This window comes from Aedes aegypti, chromosome 3, assembly GCF_002204515.2.
Source record: "Aedes aegypti strain LVP_AGWG chromosome 3, AaegL5.0 Primary Assembly, whole genome shotgun sequence".
NCBI classification, from domain to species: Eukaryota; Metazoa; Arthropoda; class Insecta; order Diptera; family Culicidae; genus Aedes; species Aedes aegypti.
The window spans coordinates 148,537,249-148,561,069 of NC_035109.1; the positions used below are offsets into that span (position 1 = coordinate 148,537,249).

Sequence of the window (23,821 nt, forward strand, 5' to 3'; positions counted from 1 at the left end):
TATTTTGTTCTTCTACCATTTTTTATTATTGTAACAATTTTACATAACTATAACTCAAAAGTGCTACATACTAATAAAAAAATAAAGTCTTCATTTTGATGACTTCATTTCAATGCCAGTCAAAAATATGTGTAACCTCAATGAGTTCTCAATGTCCATAATACGGAAAAAGTTTTAAAATTTTTAAATTGCTTTCACTGAGAGCTGTTAAATGTCGAAATTTTGGAAACATTGAAGTGCTTATAGCGTTATTCTAAGCCAATATATGGGCAACTGCAAGTAGTTCAGATATGATCACCAGAGAAAAACATTTTCCAATGACTTTTTCCGCGGGGATTGAAGATATTCGCATTATTCAATTGTCAGAGTCACGTGATGTTCATGACATTTAACATCACTGTCACTTATGGCAAAAATCGTTTTTAATTTGATTTCTTAGGAACAGGTCTCTGCTTCCAGTTTTTATATTTCAACAGTTAAAATGATCAAAATGATAAGAAGCTGAGTAATCAAAATCTGCGGCATCACAGTATCAACATTAGTTTCCAATATAACTAATGTTTATTCTGGTATCATTTCACGTAGTTAAAATGTTGTTTACATTAGATGCCCAGATTTTGTCAGCCTCTTTTTCAAAACTTTGTGAAGCTCTCCTTCAAAATGAAAACAATTGATCAATATTCTATATTTGCCTTGTTGTGAATATTAATAGTAGCTTTAACATAACTAAAAAATACTTGGTTAAAATTCATTAATCAAACAGTGAGAACAAGATTTCTGAAAAAGTTGTTGCGTACACTAGAGCAGCGAGCTCGACTTGTCGCACCTAATACCTTTAGGGTCGTTGGGGGACCACTTAGCGTCGAGCACTTTACAATGCCGAACTTATAACATTTTGCATTTTCGAAAAATAAGGGACGGCCTATTGTCCATCCATTTTTTCAAGGTTTCCAATGAGAATGACAGAATTAATTACCGTCAAGCTACAATTCACCGTGTATTAAAAAAATATATGCATTTCAATAAATCATATTTTTTTTTTCAAATCATTATAAGCGAACTAGAATACCACTACGAAGCGTGCAATTATACCATAATTCAGGGAAAAATAAAAAATCAGTGATGCATAACAAAAAAAATACTCAAAAATTATGTTTACAAATATCATGTTAAGGTTGCCTCGCACCATTCTATATCACCATTCACCGTGCGTATAGTTTTCGACATGATTTAATTTTGTACCTTGAAGAAACGTTACTGGTGGAGAAAATATGTTGCTAGTAGTATGCGCACTCACTTTTAAGGGTATTCAAATCTTATATTAAAATAAAAATCAAAGAAAGTTGAAAAATAACTAAATCACTAATTTTTCATCAAAATCGTTATAGGAGGTTTGACTGTTTTGTTCAAGCCATTTCATATTTGCTCAAAACTAAATATAAAGTAGTTAAATCGCGATATAACAATAAATTCAATATTACCCAATAATTTCAAGCCTTTTATACTAAGGCACGGTAATGGGAAGCATAAATATTGAAAAGGGTCCATTCACCGTGCATTTGTGTTTCGACTGAATCGCAAGAAAAAAAATCTGATTTGCATAAAACCTCATGGCTCACCTCATACGATGAAATACATCTTACTAGAAGTATCTGCAGCGAAAACTTGTTGAAATTATGAAAAATGTGATACTCTAACGTTGAAATGAAAAATGTTAATTTTTGGCGTTTCTACTAAGAGTATTGAAAAATCGCATTATTAAACGGAATTCACATGATTTTGACTGCATACACTAGGTTTTTCAAAATGTTTTGTGACAAGAACTACCTCATTTCATCAGTTTTATCTTATTATGCTGCCAAAAGAATAATTTGCGAATAATGTATAAATATTCTGTAGGAGTTTGCATATGTGCACGGTGAATGGAGTCCGCACGGAGACTGGTGACTTAACGGTACTATAGCAAACCTTGAAAAATATTTTTGAGAATTGCTGGTAAAATATTTTTTTAGAGGAGTTTCCATGAATATTGATGGCATGACACCTTTTTAAAGAGAGAAGAGCAACTCACTGACTTATGGAAATATTCTACAAAGATCAAAGAAACGCTGAATTTCTTACGAGATCCCCTGGTGGAATATCTACAAATTTTATTAGAGGAATTCTTGCAAACTTTCTTTATAAACCTCTTATCATGCTCAAGAAATAGTTCCTTAAAAGACACTGATTCGAGGATTATATAGAAAAATCTTTTCAAGCATTTGTGTAGCATTTAGTGAAAAAATTGTAAGGATCTATGAAAAAAATTTTCAGAATGAAATTTTGGAAAATAAGTGCATGAAGCACTGCAGGAATTCGTGTAAAAAAATTCAACAAAATTCTGACTGAACCACTGAAGTAATTCAAGCATAATCTAGAAAAATTCTTGCACGAAACTTATGAAGAAAACATCTCAAGATTACCGTGTAAGAACTGTGCCAAACGCTTAAGTTTAGGCTAAAAACAAAATTTTGATCAATTTTTAAATGCATTTCGTTTGCTTAAGTCCAAAAAACATTTGTTATGTTTTTTTAGATTTTGTCACACCTCTTGGCTTAAACTCAATTTTTGGGTGTATTTTGTTTTCCGTGTCCATTCTGAAATGTCAGATAGGAACAACCCCAGTGCTAAAACTACAGCCCCTGTGGTGTTTTTATCGACTAAGCGAACGTCAAACATGATCAAAAATGTCAAGTTTCATTTATGGACCTAATTTTTAAATTAAAGTTCAAACATGATATAGTGATAGTGTTAATGAAAATCGAAACAAATTCCGGGTGACTTAATTTTTGTGTTTTTCGTGCTGTGAACGAAGTTGAGTTGAGTTGGTCCAAAATGTCCGGAGGTTGCAGGAAGCAACTGGTGTCAATGAAATAATTTGGTGAGTTTGTTCCATCGTAACAAGGCCTACAGCTATTTTTAAGGTGGAGATGAATCGAGGGCAAGACTTATTATCGATCAAGTTTTCAACATAGAGGGATGTTTGCTCATGCCAATTTTTAAATTACAATTTAAATATGATATAGCCGTTATTTGAGCTCGAAAAATTGCTAAAGTAGTTGCAGTAACATGCTATTCCGTGTTATAGAATAAAAACAAGATTTCATTAAACATTTAAGGACCCTATTCATCGGAGAAATCCCAGAAGAAACTCCAGGAATAATAAAGAAACAAATTGAATAATTCCTGAGAAAATGCAATGCGGAATTACTGTCGGAATTCTTGAAGTGACTATTGTACGATTTATTAGATAAACTACAAAAATAATCAACAGTAGGATTACTTACAACACAGCTTGGAGGAATAGTTGAACAAATTTTAAAGAAATTTCTAGAGGAAATCTCACAGGACTTTTTGATAGAATAAATTTGCCGTAAGTTATTTATTCTCCTAGTTCATTGTAGTTTTTTTAAGGCGTTATTTTTCACACACACTGGTAAGGTGATTGAGATTTTTGAATACATTTATGCTGCATCGTTAGAACAGTTTTGAAGAAGTGCTAGAAACAACTCCTACAATAATTAATTGTGCAATTCTTAGAAAAACTCCAGAAGAAATTTCTTTAAAAAAATCCTAAAGAAATTACTATGAGAATTTCAATAACTAGGTGTCTCAGCGACTCTTTTCGAAAAAAATAATAGAGAAATCCATTCAAAAACTCTGGACAATCCTTGAACGATTTTATATGAATAAGGGTGAATTCATGATAAAAATTGAGGTGGAAATCTATCGATGTATACATGAGCTCTTGGAAAGTAAGGAATTTTTGGAGAACAATTTTTTGAAGGAAACGCCGAAGAAAATCTTGGTAAAATCACTAGAATAATTTAAATGAAATTTCACGAAAGACTTAATCTTAAAAAATTAAATCCTGGTGGAATCTCAAGAATTATTCACTTCCAGAAGGTATTCTTAAAAGAAACTTTAAAAAGATTCTCCATGGGATCCATAGACAAAATTCTGAAGGATCCACTGGGCGATTTTCGGGAAAACTTTTTGAAAAAAAATCCCTTGAAACATTGATGTACGATTTTTTTTATTCTTAGACGATACCTAAATAACCTGGGTTATTTTTTTTATTATTATAAATTATTTGAGTTAATGTATTTATCGGCGTGAAAACGCAAAATCGGCGGCGAGACGTTGATCGGCGTATGGCGCGCCGCCGATGTATCAATCGGCGTCGGCGTGACGTGAAATGGGTCGGCGGCGGCGGCGTGGCGCGGCGGCGCACAGGTCTACTATACACTAAGGATACGGGTAATGCCACAATAGATCTAAATACTGGTCGCAGTGGCGCATCCGAACAGAGAAAAAAAAGCTCTTCACCGTTTAGGTCCAGAGTGTTCCGTTCGCCGTCGAAGCGCGCTGTTTTCCATCCTCGGGCTTGGGTCGAGTTACATCGCGCTACCTTCCGCCCGCCTGGTATTATACTATATCGAATCGATTGATGATCGCTATGAGTATAACCATCATCAACGCGCCAGTTCATGATACCGTAAAACGGGGTAACTTTGATAGTTTTTTCGAAGAAAACTTGAATATTTTTGCATGCTGTTTCAAAGATTTGCAATATATATTTTTAAAACAAGTACTGGCATCCTAGCTATCGATTTCAGTTGATAAATTGGCAAAATATTCATTTTGAATGGATGTATAATTTTTTATATAATCGAAAGTTGGTTTTCTGTTTTGGGGTAACTTTGATAATGGAGTATGATTCGAACAAAATTGAATGAATAACGAACATTTGTAGGGCATTGCATACCTCTAGGCGTTTAACGTTATATGGAAATTTCTGACTTAGATTACAAAAATGGTCCCAGTTTGTGAATATGCTTTTCGCTAAGATATTTGAGACCGTATTCAAGTTCTATGATAACTACACAGGAAAAAATTCTGTGGTAAAAATTACTATTTTAGCTGACTACGCCCATTCTTGAAGGTACCATGGAATTTCAGACCAATTTACTATGTTTACGGTACAGCCCACCACATTACTGGTACATTTGACAGAAATAATTTACAACAATCTGATTTCGACTACAGACATGGTAAAATCAAGCGCATTTCTGGTCTGCTGAAAATTGCTGGTGCGAGCGCTTAAGTTAACCCCCTAAAATGGTAGTTTTTACCGCACAATTTTTTTGCGTGTAGGCTATCAAAAATAAGTGGCCACCTATTCAAAACTACATCAAATAGTGATCGTAGAACAGATTGTTTGTAAGCGTTTTGAAAATGTTAAAATTGTGTAATTTTTTTAAATTCGTATAAAAAGCCTAAAATAATCTTGATTAAGATGAAAACTGCTCTTACATGAAGTGTCATACTAATATTCTTTAGTTTTGCATAAGTTTTTCTTAACTGATTAACAGACATTATGATATTTCATTTAGTATGCGGTGGGTTACGCACTATCAAAGTTACCCGCATTATCAAAGTTACCCCGTTTTACGGTACTTAAAAGGTTAGGACACCATTTCTGAGGAAGGTACCGTAATTCGGGGTGTAGTTGATCAGTGGGGAGAAGTTGATCATTTCCGTAGCCACATGTTCAATCAATCAAGGGAGCAATAATTCGATTTTAATTATCAATATTTCTGTGTGGTTCCATTGTCTAGTACCTGTACCTAATTTTCCTTAATTTGGTTTGACATTGAAAATTATTATACCATGGAAATACAGGTTTTTATGGAAATGTTTAATGAACTGATGAAGGGTTCTGCTCCAAACAATCGACTATTACTAAGGCCATATAAAGACACCATTCAAATAAACTGTCGCATCCATTCCAGATATGTTTTCTCAACCCAGTTTCAAATTTGAGTTGAGTATAAAAATTCATTTCCAGAGAAAAGAATGCTCTTTTCGTGAATAGGTTGCCAATTTCAATGAAAATTGTCTACATTTAGGCGTTTGATGTGGTATATTATGTAAATCACAAAATTAAATTCTAAAATTTTCCGATTTATCAACAAGTTGTAAGATTTTTGAGATTTGATTCAGATTCAGTGATTTAATATTTAGTGAATAGCATATTTCTTTATTTTTAGAAACCTAACACAAACTTCACTTTTTGATTTGTAAAAATTGTTTATGATATGTTTATAGGATTTTGTCAAAATTTCCTTTACTTAATATGATAAATATCCAACTAGTACTGGTTTAAAAAATATTAGGATGATAATAATTGCATCCTATCAGATTTTATTGAACAAAAATGATCAAAAGTGATCAACTTCACCCCAATAGTAACACCACGTCAGTCTTGGTCTTATAGACTGCACCCTTTTCCTTGGCGTCCTTAACACAGCTAAAAAAATGTTGTAAATTTAAGTTTATTTTCATGCACATATTTGGAGCATCAAAATAAACCTAAATTTCAACGACTAATCCATTACTTTTCAATCGAATTCACTTTAAATTTACACGATCATGTAATATTCAATCATTTTTAGTTGAAAATTGAATGTATATTCATTTAAATTTACATGATGCTGTAACTACACACGAATTTGATTTATTTTTACAGTACACTTCAGTTTACATCACATTGAAAATTAAATATTTTTTTCTGTGAATTCTTTAAGACTAGGATCATTTCACCAATCCTAGTTCGCCTTATGCTCCGCACGTCTGCGCCCAATGGCGATAGATTCTCCGTGCCTCGCGTCGCCTTCGGAACCTCGGCGTATTTCGCTTCCTCCGTTTTGATAACGAGGACTTCGCCTAAATTCCTACGTTTCGATGTTTTCGGTTTTCAGTTTCCTCTGTTTTTTCTTATTTACAACTCGTATCCACGGGTTGCTGTTGCCTTGCGCCCGTGGTTCCTGTGGATGCACTGCCTGGTTCGGGTTATCCCGTGGCTTCTTTTTCTTTGCTTTCTTGGCCTTAGGCTTGGTGTTGGTGTGATATACACGGTAAAAAAATGTTAAAAATGAGATTCATTTTAAAACAGTTTTAGAAGAAAGGTTGTGATTCTTCTCAATTAACTTTCTCAAAACCCTATGAAAGTTACTTACCGTAATCCGGGGTAATATTGATCATTTTTTTGAATATTTCTTAAATATTTCGTTTGAAAATGCAAACGTTGCCAATTTTATATTTTTAAAACATGTACTGTCACTCATAGCTCGTGAATATGTACTGCATTTTGTTTTATGAAAAATTTAAGCATGTTTAAAAAATGTTTTAAGTGATTTTTTGATTTAGCTGAGATAGGGTAACATTGATCACACTATGTAAACAACGTTCCGTAATATTGAAAATATCGTTACTTACTCAAATCATGGCCCCCGAAGCGGAATATGAAGGCCAAACACTTACAAGTCATTTACTTTTTGAGTTATTTTGAAATTTAAAACACTTCGAATCACGGAATACGCCTAAAGGTAGGCAATTTCCTAAGGGAATTCTATATTCTTTACAGTAATTCGTTAATGTTGCCTAATTGAGCATACTTATGAAAGTTTTGACAACGGAATCGTTTTCGGCGATGTCATTTTTAGTAAGAATCGCAGGTGTGCAAAAAATAACAAGCATTTTTTTCGAAAATATTTGTTTTTATTGATTGAAATTCCTTTTGGTAAAAAACATTGTATATCCATCGAGTATTTTAACGGTTTTGTAAACAATGTATCTATGTTATCTTTGGCCTGCCTCGCGGTCGTCGCTCAGCTTTTGGCTCAGTAGTTGGAGTATTTATCGGCTGGCTTGATTTTGAACAACATTTTGCGCAGAAGAGCAGCTTTCCTTCTGTTCTTGTTACTGTTGGATCCAGGCATTTAGCACGCAAGTCTTTGTAACCCGGCAAATGTGTGCTAGCTTGGTAATAATGAAGACTGATAGGATCGAAACAGGACAGTTTAGTGTTCCGAAAAACTGGAAATTATTCCAGATGAGAACCGCAAACATACAATTTATCTTCAAAAAATTGGCCCAACTTAGTATATTCCTTCTTATCCAAAGCATATTTGGTATACAACAGTCTCGGGAAATAGCACTCAGTGCAAGTAACTATCATACGAGCCCTCGGCTAAAGGGAATGTTGGTTTGGGCAGCATTTTCTCCACGCTTTCAGTAATCGCGGTTCCTATTTTGCTTGGAACGTGTTCATCTGAAGGCTCGTTGCCGTATACAAAATCGAAGCTTGTGTACTTCATATTCGCATCAGGCACTGGTGTCGGAAGCCATACAATCTGATCAAACATAGTCCTCGACGATCGTACTTTCTTGTGGTACTTACAAGATTTGTCAGCACATTTCTTAACCTGGAACGCATAAGATGTTGCCTTGACGTGCTTTTCAAAGAAATCTTTAACACGATTTTCTTTCAGTAGTTGAGATTTGACAATCTTGGCGTTGAAATCAATTCCACCCAATGCAGTGGAAACTCTATGTTTGCACGCTTCAATGTCATCATCTGTGGCAGGGCAGCCCATTCTCACTTGCTCTCCTTTGTAAGAAAGGCTTTCGAATCGAGCACTCAAAAGACTGCGGGCGTCTTTCGTTCCATCAATCGCCAACTGCCGATAGTTTGTCTCTGGATGCTTTTCTTGAGAATCGCGCCATTGCTTTTTAGAAAGCAACGAGCGAACTTTCTTTTCATTTTTACCAAGTTCATTTCTTGCGAGAGCTACTCCAATCAGGGCAATGTTTGCAGTACTCATGAATCCTTCTGCGGGATTTATCACCGAAAAGTGTGGAGGAGTGCGAACCGCACATAAAAAATCGAGATCCAGTTCCAAAAACAAAGCCACATAACTTAGCATAACTTGAATCGATGTAACGTTGTGATCAGGTCCTCCATCAGTTCCAATAAACATTATCGGCTTCTGTGTATCTGGTTGCTCAATGTTTTTGATCAAATCCGCTACATGCCTGAATGCCGAAGATGCCTCGAATATTGCGTCCTTCAGTATAATCATCGGTTTACCTCTATACCACGACTCAGACAGCCCTTTAGGAGGATACAATTTTATCGCAACCGATGGAATCAAATGCTGGGGGATATTATCGTGATCCATGGCATTAAGCCCTCTTCCGTCAAGCCCTGCCATTAAGACATGCCGCTGCCTTCGAGTTGCACTTACTGGTGCATTTTTGAATCCAACAGGGATAGACGCTTTATCGTCTAGGACAAAAACGATGGAATCATCAGCAAATTTTCCTAAAGAATAAAAAGCAAATCAATTTCACACAAGTAGGAACAAACTTTTTGATAGTCTTACCGGCCATGATCTTCAAGAATTCGCTCCGTAGTGCTGGGCTACATGTGCCTTCCCAGACAACCAGAAATCGCATGAAAGTTCACGTTACAACTCGTTATTCATACTAATTACATCAAACTCGCAAAACACCGTGGATAAACTCGTCAGATTAATAAGTTTCCTCGCATAAAACACTTCTTTTCTGAGTTCATTTGTACATTTTGTTTCGTCCTGTACACTCGTACAAAGTAAGTCGCATCAATCCGTAGCAGCTGTCAAATCAACATTTGTTATCATAAGTTAAGTCGCACAAGATCACAGGTTAGTTCGGTAGGATATTTATACACTCGCATTGTATGTTATTATTCATCATATAATATATGCACGCATATTGCCTCCACTTTTGTACGTAGAAGGCCTTTTCGCGACATCTTATAAGTGAAATTTTGCACATACAAAGCCTCCAGGTGATTTCGTTATACGTACATTTTGGTTGTCTGGGTTATGTAACTTACGTTTTTGAAGACCGAATTTCACATCAAAGAGTCCATAATAGCGTTTCGATACCTGAGTGTGGCTGTTTCTTGGGACGAATTGCAGACGAAAATATTCGTAAGATGGTATGAAACTGTCATATGATCCCGGGAACATTTCTTCCATTTTAGTTTCGCACTTGGATATTTAATCACGCATCGAAACGCACAGTGGTGATATCCAAGTCGTTTCATCATGTCGCCTTTCTTCAGCGACAGTATAATCGTTGTTGGCAAGGACCTTCGAAACTGCTGCCCAGAAGTTGGCAAACTTGTTCAGTTTTGCGGCCTGCGCTTGTTGTTCTATATGCACTGCTTCTGAAACAGAAAATCCTTCCTGCAACAAAAATTGAAATCCTTCTTTGCTGTCCTGAAGTTGTTTTGGAGGGAGATCTTCATCTTCTGAAATATAAATACACAACTGGAATTTGAAAATAAAAACGATAAATGAATAAACATACCAGTGATGGCATTTACAATTTCACCAACTTTTTCTTTTGTCCAAGTAGAAACACTTCCATAGGCCTGCGATAATCTTTCTGATTTGTCGGTGGAAATTCGCTCGTGTATATTTCGTTCGATACGTGATATGATCACGGCTGAAGAGGATTCATCTCCCTGGGTGATCTTCCACACAAATGATGCATTCGGTTTGAAAGTCTTATAAATTTGTATAGGGAAGTCGAAAACCAGCCCAGTTATATATTTATATTTGGCCCGTCTCTCAATTGGAGCAAAAAAGATCAGATTTTGCTCGGTGTAGGCCGGGACGGAATTCAATCGGTCTTCAAGAGCTTTATACAGCAATTGTACTAGGCTTGTACGATTTTGTTTCGGCGGAACTGTCTTCAATGAACGGTTATCGTCCATATTAGATGCCGATGGTCTTATCCACTGGTGTACTAAACTGACTCGGTCGAAGAATTTTGACACTAGAGCGGGTCCAGATCCCGTGGAGATCATACGGGAGCATGCCCCGCTCAAGTGTCACAATTCTCAGACCGAGTGAATTTAGTACACCGGTGGATTAGACCATGCTGCCTTATATTGCTCATCAGCCTTGTCCAGGTAATGTATGTAGTCCGCCAACGAAGCTTTCAGTTGCATTACATCTGCTGACACTTGTCTCCATCCATCCGATTTAAGAAACGATTTGGTACATAGTTCGTCCAGCTTCTCGAAATCTCCAATCAAGTCTTCTTTCTTCAATAGTGGAAGGGTCTTTTTTTTGTGCGCGCCATGGGACAACACACGAAAAGACTCTTGGTCAACTGGTTTGAAATGGAGATTTTCTGGAGGCTTCGATACATTTGCCGCTCCTAGCAGTTTAGCCCACTGTCCATCCAAACGCCACAGAATGGATACCACAGACGACATGAAGAATTCCATGTCTGACTTCTGGAAAACTTTGAATCCTGCTCCTCGAAACTGCAAAAAATCCACCAGCTTGTTGTATAACGCGTCACGCCTAGTAATCCTTCATAAGAGAGATTCGCGGAAGCTGATATTTCTGTCAAAGTGTGAGCCAATCGAGCAGCGAGAGCTGTCAAAGTGTGAGCCAAACGAACATGCGTTATGTTTGTTTTGAACTTTTCTTGAGGAGTAATGCAATCGGCTTGAAATTAATGCGAGTTTTAGTTGTTGATTTTTTCGGCTCTTTATTAGTTTGGATATGTAGCTCAAAGATCTATAACGAAACAAAATACACTTTTTAGCAATGAGGAAGTCATGTCCGTGTTACAATATTATTCTCGACGCCGAGCAAAATCAGTACTGCTGGTCTGTTGCCAATTGCTGTGGCGACATCTCGGATAGTACACGAGGGAGATATTATGAACATATCATGCCTTTCGAATGATTTACATCCAGCGTAAATAGCTTCGACCGCGTCCGTCCCATTGACTATCGATCCGAAGACCTGCTCAATTGTTCCAGCAAAGAAGATTCAACAGCTACTGATGTCACGGATTGTAAGAGAAGTTTTCCTTCGCGCTCGATTCTCACGGCGATAGGAGTTTTAAAGTCCTGGATGATAAGCAGACTCTATACAAGTGTTTTAACAACAAATCTTAAAACATACCATTGTTGAGGTTGCTGCTGCAGATGATTTTGGTGGAACGGATGATTATGAGGTAAACTGTACTTGCTCTAAATACAAATTTGCGATTCTGTGAAAAACAACAGAAAACTCAACACTGCTAGCTAAATATGGAAATGTCAATTTCGTTTGCATAGCGTGCACTCGAAAGAGGTGGCTCTCTCGCTCTTTCATACATTGACGTTGATGAGATAGAATGTTGTCTTGTTTACTTTAATCATGTGAGTAAATAGGAGAGATAGATACTGGCTCGGTTTTGGCAATACCCATAAAGATTTCTAGTGAGTGCGAGGAGTATACATATTTGGCTCAGATACATTCGAGAGCCAAATTTTCATATGCCCACTGGTGTTTTTCAACGGGAATGAAAATATTTTTTTTCCTTTTGAAGGGGGGGGGGACAAAAAGTGGAAATAAAATTTGTATCGGCCTAATGAGAGCAATGTAAATCGCAAGGCGCGCAATGAAATTTGTAATGTGCACCTATTTGCTCGATTATGATTATCTTTTCAAAAGTATAAAATTCATAATAGCTTTCTGAAATCGGCTTTTATAGATTTTTCAAAGCTTCATAAGGGAAATTTTATGAAATTCGTTAGTTAATTTAGCCTGATTTCTACTAACACAAGATTTGCGCTTTTGGGGCACTCTAACGCACATGCACCTCCCATCCACCCATAATCGCTTCAACGTCAGCTGTTGACCACCTCGCTTGGAAAATCGAGAAAATCCAAATCAAAACATGGAAAGTCTGGAGGAGAGCCAATCTTCCCTAACTGAGAAAATTCCAACGTAAAGAAAATCGAATCGAGAGAAGGAAGAGAATCCGAATTCGAAAGCAACGCCATCCATGTGTTTCCACTTTATATACCCATGTCCGGTATATCCTGGCTTTCAATCGTAGTTGAATCGTCCCTTCGATCGGTGGTTCGGTCGTCGTTTGGGTTTGGTTCCCTATATCGGTCTCCATTTGGATTTTCTGTGTGGCCCATTGGTCCTGTGTCTGGTATGCGGTCTGCCAGTGTGGAGTGTGCTTAGTATTAGCCTCTTTAGTGGAAAGCAGTTTTGGCTTATTGGTGATTGTTAAACATGGGTCACTTTCTGGGTGGGGAACCAATATAATTAATTGAGTGTAGGATTTCGGGAAAATGCTTGGAGGCGGAAACGGAAGGTGAACAATCATTGAGTAGTTCTTTATTGAATTCATCCTCCTAGCGCAACAAGATTGTGAGGTGATGCGTTTAGAGGCAACGCTAATTTGTTGATTTTAGTGGAAAACTAAGTCTATAGGTAGATCATCACATGATTGATTGATACAAAGTGTTGACAGCATGAATGAAAATCCAACATTGTAATTCGATACATTGTGAGGTTTTCTTTATAAATTTGGTGCTATATAATTTGCTATGAACAAGTATGTAATAGTTGACAGTGGTTAAGTTCAATATATGAGGTTGCAAAACAGCTAAAATAATTACCATTCACTAACCAGGTGAAGGTCGAATCAGGATATACCAAATTATTTTTTTTTATTCAGCTTGTATAAATGTATATACTGAGAAGAAAGAAAGTGTCAAGGTAAAGGAGCAAAAAATTCGGCTGTGCGACACGATAGATCCGGTTTGTGTAACGTAGCTGAGCAATAATCGGAAGTGGAAGTGAACAAAGGTAGGTTTTACAATGTGCTAATAAAATGAGTGTTTTGTTTCCCTAAAGACAAGTACCTATTCACTTTTTATGATATCTTGATAGTACAATGTCGAGTGACAATCATATTACAGTGTGTTCAGTATACTAAGCTTCGAAATAAGTTTACAAGGATTTGTGCAAATGTTTTGCAAGTAGAATGTGAATCTTGTAACACACTAATCTCAAGCGAACATTATCTTTGAAAGGTTGCTGTCCAGCATTGTTGAAATATACCTTGCCAATCGTATCTATCTAGTTCTCATTACTTTTTAAATATTGGGTTCGACGTAGAGGTCAACAAGCTCGTAGTTCATTATTTGCCTACGTATTTCACGACTTATGTTATTATCCTGAAGGGGGGTCTGTAGCTTTGAGGTTACGCTTTCGCTTCATAAGCGGAAGGTCATGGGTTCGATTCCCAGCCCCTCCACAAAAAACCCGTCCAGCCACCAGAAGACGCCTCACGGAGGACCGTGCTTTGGGGAGCACATCCATCCTCCGTCAGTATCAGATGGTGATAGAGACAAACTGACCCTATTCGCAGGCAGCTAGCCTCACTAATAGCAGAGCTCTCTCCTACCTGCTCGGTGTGAGAGTAAAAGAGTAGGAGAGAGTGAAACTAGATGTAAATATAGATAAGTTGAAAATAGATCTGTATCGATAAAGAAGCTACAGATCAACTGAGTCCGGCACAGTAGTGGCCACGAGCACGGAGTGCCTATATAAAAAAAAGAATTTCAAAAAACATCATGTTATTATCCTGCGTCAGAAAGGATCCAAGATAGACGAATCGATTGACCACCTCGAAGGTATCTCCGCTTCCTAGGCGAACCCTGTATCGCTCGGCATTACCTATTATTTAGCATGTACCTACTTGATCTTTGATGCATTTATCACCAGTCTGACTCTCGCTGCCTCGCGTTTCAGGCGGATGTACAAGTCTGTTACTTTCTCAAATGTTAGGCCAACAATGTCCATATCACCTGCGAAGTAAACAAATTGCCTGGATAAATTGAATATTCCATTCCGGCTGGTAAACCCGGCTCTCCACATAATACCTTCTAGTGTAATATTGAACAGCAGGCACGAAAATCCATGATTTTGTCATAGTCCCTATCGGGATGCAAACGAACTGGAATGTTATCAGTCCACGATTTTCTATAGCTCTACGAGGTCGGTGTAATCGATGACAAGACATTTTTGAAGGATTTGTTATATGTATAGTAAAGATCTAGTCCATTGTCGATAAGCCGTCAACGGAATCGGGTTAAACTCATTAACTACATGTGATAAGCGACGAAAGATAATCTAGGAGACTTTGTAGGCCATATGTAATATCCAACTTGTCCTCTTTCTTGTAGATATGACATATTAAACTTCCTTCCGTTTCTCTAGGAGCTCTTCTGTTTCGCAGGTGCTCAGCTCCGATACCATCCTTGCCAGCAGCTTTATTATTCTTGAGCTATTGAATGGTATCATTAACCTCAATGCGGGGGCAGGTTGGTTTCCATCGTTCCAACTACCTGCACTCTCAGCATCATTCATGTGTTCATCGAAGTGCTGCTTTCACCTTTCGATTACCTCACGTTCGTCCTAAAGACCTTTTCATCCTTATCCTTAGTTGACCCCAAATTCCATTCCCTCTTCCAACAGTCCTACTGCAACGTTTCGATGTCGAATTCGTGCTTTCCAGCATATCGGCGAAGTTGAGAGATTGGCAGTTTTAAGTAACAAGCTTGCAATCGCTAACCCCTTTTCGTCGCAGTGGTCTTCGCCGATTGTCTCGGTCCGTATTCTCTCAATGTTTGTCCCGGCAGGCTTGCAATCTCCTAGATTTGCAGAGAACAATTCCACCTAAATTTTCGGAGGGCCTAGTGCACAGTTTGGCTTATACTTGACCGCCACTAACATGGAGACATACGCGGTTGTGAGCCGCTTCAAACAAGGATTGCTCTATTTTTCCGAACGTTGCTTGATTCCAGCCATGAAATGAATGAGTAATCAGAGGCCCTCTCTGGCCGATGGAAAATAAATCAAAATCTGTATTGCTACAACAGCAAATATTTTGTTCGAATTTTTTTGTTCATAAATCTTGTTTAACGTTAAATTGCTTCATCAAAAACTTTTAAATAATGTTTGTAGACCAACTAAAAATCTTCTGCAAAAGATCTTATCAGATATCATTTGAAGATTTCATCAACAGTTAGCAATTGATCTTTCGATGAATCTGACAAAAATCTGTTATAGAACTCAGAACTCAAACGGTTTTTGCTATCAGTTAATTTCCTTGATGAATTGAATCCGTTCAGGTATACTTCGAAGAATTCGTCAAGGAATTCGATAAGAGATAACTCTGGGATTCCTCTTTATTTTACACTATATATTTTATTCTTTGAATTATTCTTGTTTCATCTGAGTTTATCCTTGAGTTCATCTAAAAATTTCTATATTTCTACAAAAAAAAAAATCGCAATAGATTTCTCTCAGGCCACCTTTATCAATGCATCTATGGATTCGAACAATACTCTTTTTTCTTGATCCAAGGAATTCCATCATGAATTGTAAAGTACTCCTCACATAGAACCTGCTAGGAAGTTTGTAGGAATTCGTCCAAGTAATAGCTTAAATGCAACCTGCGTCTAATCGAAAAGTTTGTTTTAGATTTTTTTCAGGGATTCCATTTTCCTTTTGAAATTGACACTAAATTTACTTAAACCAGGATTTTCAATGAGATCTCCTAGCATTGCCTTAAAAAGGGAGTCCTCATAAAATTACTCCAGGATTTTTTTTAGAAGTTTGCGTTGGGCACTTTTAAAATATTTCTACAGTTGTGAGGATTAGGCTTCTTGAAAGAAGTTTGCAGAAGTATCAGATAATTGGGTTTTAGTTTAGGAATTTTACCTGTATTCAAGGATTTCTCCTCTGAATATTGTGGAAATTACTCCAGGGTATCACTCTCAAAGTAATTCCAGTAAAAGTAGTAAAAGCTCTTCCAAGAATTCTATTTGATGAGTGCTCTTCAGGATATTTCAATTATAGATAATCAATTCAATACATGTTTTTCCTCTTCTAGAAATCCATCTACGATTGACTTGGTCTTAACCGACTGTAGTGATCTTTGTAGCCAATTAGTTACTCATGCTGATTTTGATTCTGATCATGTCCCTGTTACGTTTCAAATATCCCATGAAGCGATTCTCAATACTATCAGCTCCACTTTCAATTATTTTCGAGCCGACTGGAATATATATGAAACGTATATTGACTCTAATCTTGATGTTAACATTTCATTACAAACTAAACTTGATATTGACAATGCTCTTGAAACTTTAACAAATTCCATTGTTGAAGCCAGGAGCATTGCAATTCCAAAATGTGAAGTAAAATTTGAATCCGTGATTATAGACGATGATCTTAAACTCTTGATCCGTCTTAAAAACGTAAAGAGAAGGCAATTTCAACGCACTCGCGATCCTGATATGAAAATTATATGGCAGGATTTGCAGAAAGAAATCAAGAAACGTTTTGCACAATTAAGAAACAAAAATTTTGAAAATAAGATTTCTCAATTGGACCCTGGCTCTAAGCCCTTTTGGAAATTATACAAAATCTTGAAAAAAACATCAGAAGCCAATACCGGCATTGAAAGAGGAAAACAAATTATTACTAACTAATTGCGAAAAAGCTCAAAAACTTGCTATGCAGTTTGAAAGTGCGCACAATTTTAATTTAGGACTTACTAGTCCAATTGAAAATCAAGTTACTCAGGACTTCGAAAATATTCTCAATCAAGAGAACGTTTTCGAAAATGCCTGGGAGACTATGGGAGATGATGGAATTTTCTACATCATCATCAAGAAACTTCCAGAAAGTAGCTTATCATTTTTAGTTGAAATATTTAACAAATGTTTTAAAATACCATATTTTCCTGACAAATTGAAAAATGCTAAGGTTGTTCCAATTTTAATACCAGACAAAAATCCTGCAGGAGCTTCTAGCGATCGTCAAATCAGTTTGCTTTCCTCCATCAGTTCACTTTTTGAAAAAGTCATTTTGAACAGAATGATGGCCCACATCAACGAAAATTCAATTTTTGCCCATGAACAGTTTGGATTGCGCCATGGACATTCGACCACTCATTAACTTTTACGTGTAACAAATTTGATTCGTTCCAACAAATCTGAAGGCTATTCTACTGGTCTTGCTCTTCTAGACATAGAAAAAGCATTCGACAGTGTTTGGCATGAAGGTTTGATCGTAACATTAAAAAACTTAAATTTTCCAACATACATTGTTAGAATAATTCAAAGTTATCTGTCAAATCGTGCACTTCCGGTTAATTATCAGAACTTCAGATCTGAAAGACTTCCTGTAGGAGCTGGTGTACCCCAGGCAGCATTTTGGGACCTATATTATACAATATTTTCACATCTGACTTACCTGAGTTACCTCAGGTATGTCGAAAATCTTTGTTTGCGGATGACACAGGCCTCTCCGGAAAAAGCCTGCGTGTCATCTGCAGTCGATTGCAAAAAAGTTTGGATATTTTTTCTTCATACTTGCAGAAATGGAAGATTTCTCATAATGCTTCCAAAACTCAACTAATAATATTCCCACATAAACCAAAAGCTCTTTATTTGAAACCTTCAAGTAGACATGTTGTCACGATGAGAGGGGTTCCAATAAATTGGTAAGATGAAGTTAAGTATCTAGGGCTCATGCTAGATAAGAATTTAACTTTCAAAAATCACATTGAGGGCATTCAAGCCAAATGTAATAAATATGTAAAATGTCTCTATCCCCTTATTAATAGAAAATCAAAACTTTGTCTTAAGAACAAGCTTTTGATATTCAAACAAATTTTCAGGCCAGCCATGTTGTACGCTGTACCAATATGGACTAGCTGTTGTAATACCAGGAAGAAAGCTCTGCAGAGAATTCAAAATAAAATTTTGAAAATGATGCTTCCTCCCTGGTATAGTACCAATGAGTTACATAGAATATCCAATGTTGAAACATTGGAACAAATGTCAAATAAAATAATTAATAATTTCAGGCAAAAATCGTTACAATCTTCTATTGCCACGATTAATGCGTTATATGTTTAGGTTAAGTTAGGTTAAGTATATTCAAAGCGTTTTTTTCTATTATAAGCAGGTGAAATCAACTCACCTGTTAAAAATCTGAACTGTTACGGCAAATGAAATGTAATATGTTGTTAACAAAATGTTAATGAAATCTTAAATTTGTTTTACCAAATTAGGATGATAATGTTGTCTAATAACACAGAACACCTAGACTGCCGTTCCACGCATATTTGTCCCGCTGTCCATAAGGTTTGCATAGAACATGGGACAAGCAGGCGTAGAAGGGCAGTAGATATAAGCAATGAATGTAATGTTTGGCATAAAAAACATAACATATATATGAACATCTTTCCAACATCAGATTGAGATATGAGATCAAAATTTGTTTGATTCGAGATATGATTGTTATATTCCCATCTGCCCGGGATACTAATATAAGACTGAAATAACCTATAAAACAAGGTAACTTCAAAACAAAAGCATAAGTTAACAACAATCAAACTCAACTCAAAAAAAAAAAACAAAATTATAAGAATAATCATCTAAGATCGTTGCCGTCCAAACACAGACCATTTTGTCATACACTCTAACAAAAAATCATTTAAATTTACGTGTTTTTAGATGCACATAAAAGAAACGAACCTTTTGACATGAAAATTCATCTGTACTTAAAATTACATGATCGTGAAAAAAATACACGCCAGGACGTAAAAGTCGTTATAACTACACTTCTATAGGGTTATATATTTATATATAAATATTGTTATATTTGGAGGTTGTTGATATTTTTCGGTGATTACCACTGAAACACGATTATAACGTTTCGGCTTACTGGTTTCAGCCATCATCAGATTTGTTATGTTATGTTCCTGAAGTGTTCCGACGCGTTTGTGTATATAAAAAGCAGTGGATTTTGGAAAAATGGAAGTGAATGGAACTGACATTTTGTACGGGACTATTCTTGGCTTTTTTCATCAGCCTACTTGATGGCAAAACAAAGTTTGCAGGTACCACTAGTTTTCAATAAAAAACATGTGAATTACTGAGTTTTTCTTAAAAAAAAATCCTAAAATAAAACAAAATAAAAGATAATTTACTTAAAGCATGTCATGTCGATAAAAATAAATAAGGAACAAAAAATACAAATGAAAAAAAGTTTGGAATTTTTATTTATAACGAAAGTTGTTAAACTTTTTTCAAAAAATTAAAAAAACCCAAATTATGTCAAAAAATATGATGAATCTTTTTATTTCTCCCCTTCAAAATTTTCGAATTGTGGGATGAAAAGGTAAAAAGTAAAGGGTAAAAGAAAAATAATATTTGTATCAGCCTTACTAATTATTATTCTCTGTGTAGGCGAAAAGCACTTATTTTTTACCTAGGTACAAGAAATCTGTGCGAATTTTCTGATTTTCATACAAAACCGGCCAAAATCGTATGAATGGGTCGAACATTTGTGCTAGCTTGAATATCAGTGCTCTTTCCCTATTCCTGAAATACACGCTGAAAAAAATTGTGCTGGTTCTTGAAAGAAGAAATGCATGAAATTATTTATACAGGGCTGCTAGCGACTGTTTAACTTTGAAGATCTTATGTGCTATCCATTAATTACGTAAGACAATTTTCGGGATTTTCAACCTCTTCTCCCCCATGGTTAGTTTTTTGCAAAAACAGACCAACAGGAACAAAAAAGGGATCTAATGGGAGCCAGGAAAACAAAAATAATCCAAACAGAAAAGTTTGCATAATAATTTTTCAGAAAATCAGGCCACATATTTTTTATGAATACCTATTTCTATTTTTTTGGGAATTACAAATATTACTGCTTGTATTGCTGTATTATGCTGTATAATCATTTATTGACTCTCTAACGGTCTTCTTAAGAAATTCCCCCTGGATGCTTTTAAGGATAAACCAAAAATTACTCTATAGACTTCAGCATACATTCCTTTAAAGATTGTTCCTTAACTTTTTTAAGAACATCCTGGAGTTCATCCCATGTTTCGATTTTCGAGATTTCGATTTTCGTCTAAGATTTCCGATCAAGAAATTTTCAAGATGGAACAATTTTTTCTCAGATGCCTTATCGATTTTTTTAGGATTATTTCCAGAATTATCGTTCAGTTTTTCCTACAAGTCAACCAATAATTTTCTAAGCATACCTTTAGAATTTAGTCCAGAATTTCTTTCTACGATTTTTTTTAACAAAGTCCAGCAGAAGTTATTTGAGAAATTTCCCAAGGATATTCTTCAAATAATTTTTACAGGGATGTCCCTAGGGAATTGTCAAGGACATTTTTTCAAAACAAGAGAAATTCGTAGAAAATATCGCTAACACAAATTTTTGTAGTAATCTCTGTTGCAAGTTCTGTTCTTTCTGCCAGGATTTTTTTTTGAAAACTTCCTAACTATTGAGGATCACATTGTACAGAATCCATAAGCTTGTGTAGGAATGATCGGAATAATTGTTGTAGTATTTGCTGGTGTGAAACCTATGATGAAATTTTAAAGAATTATAATTTGCTGGAATAATCTCTAGAAGAACTTGAATTCTCGTAGGGGTTCCTCCTGGAGAAACCTTCATCGACTTTCTTCAGACATTCTGACATAGGTAAGGGATATTTTGAAAGAACTCCTGTGGAAATTTTTGGGAGATCTGCTAGAATTACTACTGAACAAATTGGTGGTAAATGGAACTACCATTTTGGAACATTTTCAGAGTAATGTGAAAATTTCTGATTAGGTATTCCGAATCTGAATCCACTGCAAGGGGATAGTGACGAATTTCATCTAGAATGTGTCGAAATAAATAAAAATCGTGCTCGATAATCTTCGATTTGGATTAAATATTGCACATGTTTTTGGTATGGTAGAATAAGTGTTCTCCATAGAAAAATTGACCATTTTGACTCAAGAATAACTTTTGAAAATTGCCTATAATTTTTTGTATGCAACTTACTTAAAAATTCTAACTCCGAAACTGTTGATTTCAGAGAAAAATGTTCTATGAAGAAGTTGTGGTGAATCATTTGGACTATAAGAAAAAATACATTGAAAAAATATTTTATTTATTTTCATAAAAAAATTAAAAATAAAACTTAAATTTTAAATTACACAAAAACCTCATTTTAAATATTTTTTAAATTTTTACCAAATAATCTTGATAGTAAACAGATGATTAGGACAAAGTTTCATGATGGAGAATTTTTTTTTAAATGTTTTTTTAAGAACAACTTTTGGCCGATTTTGAAAATTTTGATATTTTGTCGAAATAAATACGTTCTGATGATACAATAAGAATATTGAAATTATTCTACACCATAATGATTTAATGGATGATTTCTCTAGAAGTAGCCATTTTCGAATTATATCGAGTTTAATGCAAAAAAAATCATTTAAATATTAAAATAGGCCATTTTCATTAGTAGTTATTCGCGATTCTCCACCAAGAACAATAAGTATGTTGAAAGAAATATGGTCGTATTATTATTGATGAAGAATCGCGAATAACTAATGAAAATGACCTATAATAATATTTAAATAATATTTTTTGCATTAAGCTCGATATAATTCAAAAATGGCTTCTTTTAGAGAAATTATTCATATAATCGTTATGGTTTAGAATCATTTCAAGATTCTTTTTGCATCATCAAAACGTATTTTGACAAAAAAAATTGACAAATTGTTCTTAGCAAAACTTTTTTATTTAAAATTTCTCCATCATGAAACTTTGTCCCAAACATCTGTTCACTATCGAGAACTTATGGTGAAAATTTAACATATATTAAAATGGAATCTTTGTGTAATTTAGATTTTGAATTTTATTGTAGAATTTCTCATGAAAACAATTAAAATATTTTTTCAGTTTGTATTTTTTTGCTTGTAGGTCAAACGATTCACTATTATTACTTCATAAAACATTTTTATCTAAAATCAACAGTTTCGGAGTTAGAAGTTTTCAAAAGTTATTTTAGAGTCAAAGTGATCGTTTTTTCTATGGAAAACACTTATGCGGCATCCACAAATTACGTAACGCTCTAGGGGGAGGGGGAGTATGTTCGAGCGTTACGGCTCATACACACATTTGAAATTTTTCATACAAAAAGCGTTACGTTAAAAAGGGGGTCAAAAATTTCCAATTTTAGCGTTACGTAATAAATGGACGCTGCCTTAGGGAAGGTACACAAATTATGTCACGCTAAATTTCGGCTTTTTTGGCCCCCTCCTCCCCCTTTGTCACGTTTTTTGTATGAGTCCTTCGAAAATTGTGTAAGGCTTGTCACGTTTGGCTTGATCACCTTACCACCCCCCCCCCCTTGAAGCGTGACGTAATTTGTGCATGACCCCTTATTGTACCATACCAAAAAATATGTGCAAAATTTGCTGCAAATCGAAGATGGTCGAGTTCTGCGACTGACCGGTTTGATATGAAATTCGGCTCCTACCATCCCTGTTTATTGATCTTTACAGCATTATTTGAAGAAATTAAAAAAAAAACAATCATAGATAAATTATTTTATCAAGAATCGAAGTTTAATTAAATAAAACGAGATTCGCTCTGTTTCGTATTATCATATAAGTTTCAAATACCCTTCAAAGATTTGATTTTATATTTAATTCAATGAATTTGAAATGTACATTACATCGAAGAATATCTATAGTTTCCTCGTTTATAGCCCTGTGTTATCTAGGATGAATTTTTAGAGCCAGTTAATTTGCCTCTAATATCTAGTTATTGAAGTGATAATATTTTAATACAACATTTCGACGGATTTTCTTTGGATTAGGTGTTCTTCCTCTGACCAAATAATTTGCAACAAGAAAAGCAAACAAATCACGGCTGGCAATATTTTTTTTCCCTTTTGCCTCGTAATGGACGTGTGTCGCTTTGCATTTTATTGATTCTTTTGACGAGCGGATTATTTCCTCCTATTTTTAACCTCCATCCATCGGCAATCAGACCTCAGCGAGCACGAGGACACACACCCCAATTCAAATCAAAGGAAGAACTTTGTTATACAGAAGACCAGTAGACAAACAGATGCCGCATATTCTAACATAGTCTAACCTCCATGATTCGATACCTGAAGGGATCATCGACTCATGAAAATATCGACTCATGAGACAGATTGTCTTCGGAAGACTTTGTCACAGTAATCATGAAAT

General features: G+C 35.5%; 1 protein-coding gene across 5 annotated transcripts in view; it reads left to right on the top strand.

Annotated features, from left to right (window-relative positions):
• The first annotated feature begins 12,781 nt into the window (after nt 1-12,781).
• Nucleotides 12,782-23,821, top strand: part of LOC5572945 (tetratricopeptide repeat protein 39C) — a 68,964-nt gene continuing 57,924 nt past the window's right edge. Inside the window, exons 1-2 of one of the 5 annotated variants that reach the window (XM_021849722.1) lie at nt 12,782-13,169; nt 13,417-13,547. The gene's annotated coding sequence lies outside the window, so the exon portion shown is untranslated. Of the gene's footprint in view, nt 13,170-13,371; nt 13,548-23,821 lie in introns of all 5 variants that reach the window. The other 4 variants (XM_021849724.1, XM_021849723.1, XM_021849725.1 and 1 more) reach the window with 4 other exon arrangements.